A 7,296-nucleotide genomic window follows, 5' to 3' on the forward strand; every position below is an offset into this window, starting at 1 on the left:
CCCCTAAAAGAAGTATCTTCATAGGCCACCAGCATCACGATCCCTCCACCACTCGTGGAGTCACTGCTCCTATTGGGTAACATAATGTGCAAATGTAATGATATGGTATGTTGTTTATTGCAATATAATGTCTGCAGAATGTGGACATGGATTTGGACCAGATGTGCGACTACAGCTTAATTTGTATAACGTAATGTACACATGTAATGATGTGGCATGTTTTTTATTGCAATGTAATGTCTGTAGACTTGAAGGATAGTGTAATGACGAGCATGATCAACGGCTGCCAGTGGTTGTGGGCCAATCGTATAGTCGGCGGGGGGGGGTGGGGGGTTGGTGTGCAAGCTGTAGCTATGTACCAATAATATGGTATAAGGGGAGGGCAACTTGTAGATATGGGCCAATTGTACAAGAAGAGGGGAGGACAAGCTCGTCTGACAAGACTGTGGCATGTGGGGGTTAAGCCGCAAGCTTTGGAGTCATTTCAGGTTGCTGGTTATATGTCCTTGACCCTTTGAATGTGAAGGTCAAGAGAGTCGCTCACTTAAGAACAGAGAGCATCTGGTTTGCATAAGAGACCATTAGTGAGAGAGAGAGAGAGAGAGAAATAGAGAGAGAGAGAGAGAGAGAGAGAAATAGAGAGAGAGAGAGAGAGAGAGAGAGAGAGAGAGAAATAGAGAGAGAGAGAGAGAGAGAGAGAAACAGAGAGAGAGAGAAATAGAGAGAGAGAGAGAGAAATAGAGAGAGAGAGAGAGAGAGAGAGAGAGAGAGAGAGAGAGAGAGAGAGAGAGAGAAATAGAGAGAGAGAGAGAGAGAAAGACGGCAGATCAAGGGAAAGGGGAAAGCTAGGAGAAAAGAAAGAAGGAAGAGAGAGAGGTGGGTGTGGGGGTGGGTAAGGGCAAGACTCTTGCTTTTCCACAGTAGACCACAGGTCTCCACTGATGTGGTTGTCGGGCATCTGTGTGATGGCTTTAGAATTCCTCTGCCCATTCTTGTTTTCTCTGGCTTGGCAGCACATCACTAATAGTCGCTTCATTGCGGAAGCTCCACATCCCAAACAAGAACTACCTTGTGGCCGGGCAAAAGGTTGAGAGAGTTGCATGTACGGATGTGTGTGTGTGTGTGTGCGCGCGCGCCTTCGGGTGTGTGCGTGCACTTGTGTGTGGACATGCATGTGTATGGGTGTGCATGCATGTGCGTGTTTGTCTGAGTGCGCACATACACATAAGAGTGAGTGTGAGTGCACAATATGCATATACCTGTGTGTGAGTGTGCGTGTGCGTGTGCGTGTGCGTGTGCGTGTGCGTATGTGCTACCTTCCGGGCAGAGGTTAAGTCGAGGGTGCATGTGTTTATGTGTGTGTGTGCCCGCATGTATGAGTGTGTGTGTGTGTGTGTGTGTGTGTGTGTGTACTACGTTGTGGGCAGGGGTAAGTTCGAGGGTGCGTGTGTATGTGTGTGTGTGGCGGCGTGTACAAGTGTGTGTGTGTGTGTGTGTGTGTGTGTGTGTGTGTGTGTGTGTGTGTGTGTGTGTGTGTGTGTGTGTGTGTGTGTGCGTGCGTGTGCGTATGTGCTACCTTCCGGGCAGAGGTTAAGTCGAGGGTGTGTGTGTGCCCGCATGTATGAGTGTGTGTGTGTGTGTGTGTACTACCTTGTGGGCAGGGGTAAGTTCGAGGGTGCGTGTGTATGTGTGTGTGTGCCCGCATGTACGAGTGTGTGTGTGTGTGTGTGTGTGTGTGTGTGTGTGTGTGTGTGTGTGTGTGTGTGTGTGCTACCTTGTGGGCCGGGGTAAGGTCGAGGGTGCGTGCCATTGACTAATAGACGGGAGGAAAGTTCCCTAATGACTTCTGGCTGAGCAGTGGGCCTAAAAAAAGATCATGTATTGCTTACACCAGCCCCAGCCGCATATAAACCACACACACACACACACACACACACACACACACACACACACACACACACACACACACACACACACACACACACACACACACACACACACACACACACACACACTATGCATTGCTTACACCAGCCTGGTCTCATATAAAACAATCTTGCATGGCATGGAGTTATACAGGGAGCCTTTTCCCCCGTGTGCGTGTGTGCGTGTGCGTGTGTGTGTGTCTGCGTGTTTGTGTGTTTTACCTGGGTGTGTGTGTATACCTGCTGTGGATACGCTCCTTGCTTGTGTGTTTTCCACTGAAGAGCTACATGTACGCTGTGTGTTTTGTGTTTTGAATTTTCCCTATGTCGCTGTTTACAGAGTTAAAGTGGTGTTGAATAGGAATTGATTTCTCCCTCTCAAACAAACACTCATTCAGGCACACAGACAGCAACACACACAGACACACAAAGAGACACGCACGCAAGCACGCACACACGCACGCGCGCACGCATGTGCGCGCACACACACACACACACACACACACACACACACACACACACACACACACACACACACACACACACACACACACACACACACACACACACACACACACACACACACACACACAGTATTCTGTCCGTGTTTCCTCATGTCAAGTCATGTAAGAGTTATTTTTTCATCTGTGACTTGTATATCATGCTTTTGCACAAACATCCGACTGCTTCTGTCATGCCAGGCATGTCAGAGCTGTCCAACCGCACCCAACCCTCAAATAGTGGTCAGCTCCAACTTACAGTAAAAGGACAAATAAACTGTAAGTTCAATTAGTAAGATGAAGATGATTCATTTGATACTGATTAACATAAAACAATGACATCCCTGCTAAGATTTGAGGACAATATCACGTCCTTGGAAAATATAGGTAGAATTAGACATACCTACATTTTTGATCCATAAAAAATAAGCATATGGGTGGGAGACGTGACGCCTTTTTTTTTCGTAACATTGGTTAAAAACCTACAAAAATGTTATTTTTCCTTTAAAAAACAAATGTCAATGAAAGAAGATGTGGTACATTGTGTCTCATATTAGTCTTAGATGAAAAGAAACATTTTTGTTAAGATTTATGTAAAGGTTTATATGCCAAATATCCTGCGGTGTGACTGTAACATTAATGAAACCTGGAATATAATATATATATAAATTACCCAACAACATTTTGAATAATGAATTAAGCATTTGGCATGATTGCATGAATGTTAACTTTATATTAAGATATGTGAATGTGAAAAAACTCAAGACAGTAATATTAACTACAAGTTCAATTTCGTAACACAAATTGCGTCCTGTGGGGTGACATGTATGTCAATGTTTGTGAACGGGCAGCTGCAAGGCCAACTACAAGGGTCTTAAAGACTGGCTCCTAACCAGTCAGTACCTCAGTTATTGGAGAGTGCTGTGGAAGTGACTATTAACCTCTTAATATGCCTTCATATGGCAATGTTTCTGTCACGCAATGCTTAGGTTAATTTTATGGTGTCCTGTGGTGTGACTGCTCTTATAGAAGGAAACATTTTTTTATATATAAATGAAAACACATATTAAGGTTAAACACAATATCATTATCAAGTTAGCATGAGCTCAGATGTCAGTCATGTATACAAAAACATTAAAATGGCCATAACGCAGTGAATTTCCTGTGGCGTGACTTCATTTTCCTGCGGTGTGACATGCCTATGCAATGTGTTGATGCAGGACACATTTTTTCCATCATTTTTTTCAGGAATTGGAGAAACTTTTTTTTTTTTTTGCGTTACGCCCTTAAACGTCAACCACCCATATACACATGTATCATATATTAACACTCATCTGCTGTACATACATTCAACTATCTCAGTGCAAGTTGGGGCATGGATGTGTTTGTGTTTGTGTTTGTGTGTGTGCGTGTGTGTGTGTGCGCGCGCACGGGTGCGTGTGCGTGCGTGCGTATGTTTTTGTGTGTGTGTGTGCGAGAGAGAGAGAGAGAGAACTCAGGCCAGTGGGATGCAGGAAGGGCACATTGGAGTAGAACATAGATCTAAATGTTGAGACTGACTGCATAGAGTCACCATCGATATCATTGCAGTGTGCCATGCGATGCTACATCCAACAGGGATCCTCCTAGGAGTCTCGTAAGCATCCCAGGACTGATCCTCTTATTACAGTACACGGCCAATGCCAGGCAGCCAGTCAGAAGCTTCACAGCATCCCTCTGGAGTCCTATAACTCGGCGTCCAAACCCCACTCTCAAGTATGCAGGAGCTATGTCTACAGCCCGACTGTCTCTCCCACTGCCGTTTAGAGCCCAGTCGGGGCAGAGCTCAGGCCAATACAAACTATTCATCCTATGCAGAGTTCTGTGTGCTCTAGACTGAGCTCTCCGTGTTCTCTGTGTCCTGACGTAACATTGTGTGTTCTGTTGGGAGGTCTGTGTTCTAGTGAAGTACAGTGTGTTCGATTTGAAGTTTGTGAGCTCAACAGGGAATTCTGGGCACGACATCGAGTTCTGTGTGCTGTGGGTTCTGTGTTCTACCTGATATTGAGTTCTCTTACTTAATAGAACAAACGGTAGTTCACTAGAACATAGAACTCAATGTAAAATGCCCTATTGAGCGCAGAAATCATTATAGAACAGAACTTAGTGCAGAACAGAGAGCTCCTTATAGAACACAGAAATCAGTAAGGGGTTCTATATTCTATATTCTATATTCTATAATGAATTCTGTGTTCTATAATGGGTTCTGTGTTCTGTAGTGAGTTGTGTGTTTCTCTGTGATCTGTGCATGATATGGGACCTCCTGAACCAGTGGGAAGTTTAGTGGAGAAGCTTTTATTATATTTCTGTATCCACAATTGCAGTGTCATTTATGCATTCCAGCTGTATCTGACAATCAGATAGAAGCAGCTGTGGAGTCTCTCCAGTGTCTCTTTGTGTCCGTCTCTGGCTTTTGTTTGTGTCTCTAATTCCGTGCAGTCTGTGACTGTAAAAAACTTGAGTGAGGTTGACTCATGGATGATAGTGCTTTCACATTAGGAAAGATGGGGATCTCTCATACAGTAAATGGACAACAGTGACAATAGGCACTTATAATAAAGCATAGCCTACTGGGTGATCCTATGTTGGAGTGATGTAATTTTGTCACATTATGGATAGGAGGAATTTTCCATATCATATATCATATCATATATCATATCATATCACATCATATCCTATATCATATCATATCACATTATATCATATCACATCACATCACATCACATCACATCACATCACATCACATCACATCACATCACATCACATCATATCATTCCTATAATAAAATACATCTCTCTATAGGGATCTCTCAAGATCATAGCTTACTTCTGCAAAACCTCTCCTTCGAATAGGGCAAGGAGCAGCCTTTATTCCACCATACAGTGCACTTAATAAACCAAAAACATACTTTATTCTCAACAATACTTTATTCAACAAATAAGAATTTTATCAACAGCATTTCATCATTTTATTGCATGATCCAAATTACTGTTGTCGCATTAAAAATAAAGTCCAGGTTTTGGGGAAACCTTTTTGTGTGTAGGTGCATGTAACGGATGCCAACTAGTTTGATGGTAGAATGTTTAGCTCTTTTGCTCACAGTTAGCTTGGCTGCCTACCGTGCTGGAGTTAGTAGAGTAGAGTAGAGTAGATTATCATTTATAAACTCTGAGGGAAATTAAGGTGTCTAGTAGCATACATACATAAACACAGAAAAATACAACAGACAATTCACACATCTTTCCAAATATATTCACCACACAGCACACACACACACACACACACACACACACACACACACACACACACACACACACACACACACACACACACACACACACACACACACACACACACACACACACACACACACACACACACACACACACACACACACACACACACACACACACACACACACACACACACACACACACACACACAGCTGTGGTTGGTGATGAGAAGAATAAGGGGGTTCATCACATGTGCCATAGCTGAGTGGTACATAGCAAAGAGCAGCCAAAAAAGTCAATAACTGGAAAAAGAGTCCAAAGTCAGTTTGCTGACAAATTTGTACCTCAGGGTGGTGGGCTGACAGGCAATACCAAACGAGAGTGACAAGACAAGGCAACACAAAACTAGCAAATCTACTGTGAGTGTTCTTTTTTCTTCATATGTCTTTTCTTAGATTCCTCAGATAATAAAAACTGGACCAACTCTTTTTGAGGGAAACGGTCCAGGGGTGGAAGCTTAAACTGAACTCATTGTGTAGCTTAAGCACACAGAAAAGTCCTTTAAAATTGGCTCAACACACGCGCGCGCACACACACACACACACACACACACACACACACACACACACACACACACACACACACACACAGACACACACACAGACACACACACACACACACACACACACACACACACACACACACACACACACACACACACAGGGTTGCTTTGAAATAGGCCTGACTGACTTATGAGAGATTAATCTCCTTTTAATGCACTTTTGTTTAGCAACTGTGAGGCTGATTTCCTGTCTGTGGAGGCCTATCTACCATCACACAAACGGTGTGTGTGTGTGTGTGTGTGTGTGTGTGTGTGTGTGTGTGTGTGTGTGTGTGTGTGTGTGTGTGTGTGTGTGTGTGTGTGTGTGTGTGTGTGTGTGTGTGTGTGTGTGTGTGTGATATAAAGATGGAGAGAGAGAGAGAGAGAGAGAGAGAGAGAGAGAGAGAGAGAGAGAGAGAGAGAGAGAGAGAGAGAGAGAGAGAGACAGACAGACAGAGAGACAGACATACAGACAGACAGACAGAGACAGAGACAGAGACAGAGGTGGAAGTGAGGTGTCCTTATCCCCCCTGTGACTCCTTTTTGTTCCTGAGCTTTAAAGAGGACCGCAGTGATCTTTTCAGCTCGGAGGAAATTAATAAAGTCTGCATTGCCATAAGCCAACCCCCCAGGCTGCGTTTAATCCACTGCCATTTGGGCTTATGTGTTCCCATCATGTTATGCAGACAAGGGGCGTACGTAGAGCAAAATCAGCAAGCAGTCTGTCTCGTCTGAAAGAATGCCATTATTGTCCTGAATTCGCCATGGCTCTGTGTGCCACTGACATTCACAATGGACAAAGAGAGAGAACCTAATACCAACTTATAGGGGAAGTATGGGACATTGGCTACAGGGAGCATCCAACCTGGTCTCAGAGAAACTCAGACACTAAACACTAACCGTTTGGTGGTCAATAAGGAGTGCAGCGCGCTGCTTCACTTTTTTCCTCAAAGCAGGCGATCTTTGGCTCAAGGAAAGTCACTTAGGAATATGGTCAA

This window comes from Engraulis encrasicolus, chromosome 5 (genome assembly GCF_034702125.1).
Source record: "Engraulis encrasicolus isolate BLACKSEA-1 chromosome 5, IST_EnEncr_1.0, whole genome shotgun sequence".
Classification (NCBI taxonomy): Eukaryota; Metazoa; Chordata; class Actinopteri; order Clupeiformes; family Engraulidae; genus Engraulis; species Engraulis encrasicolus.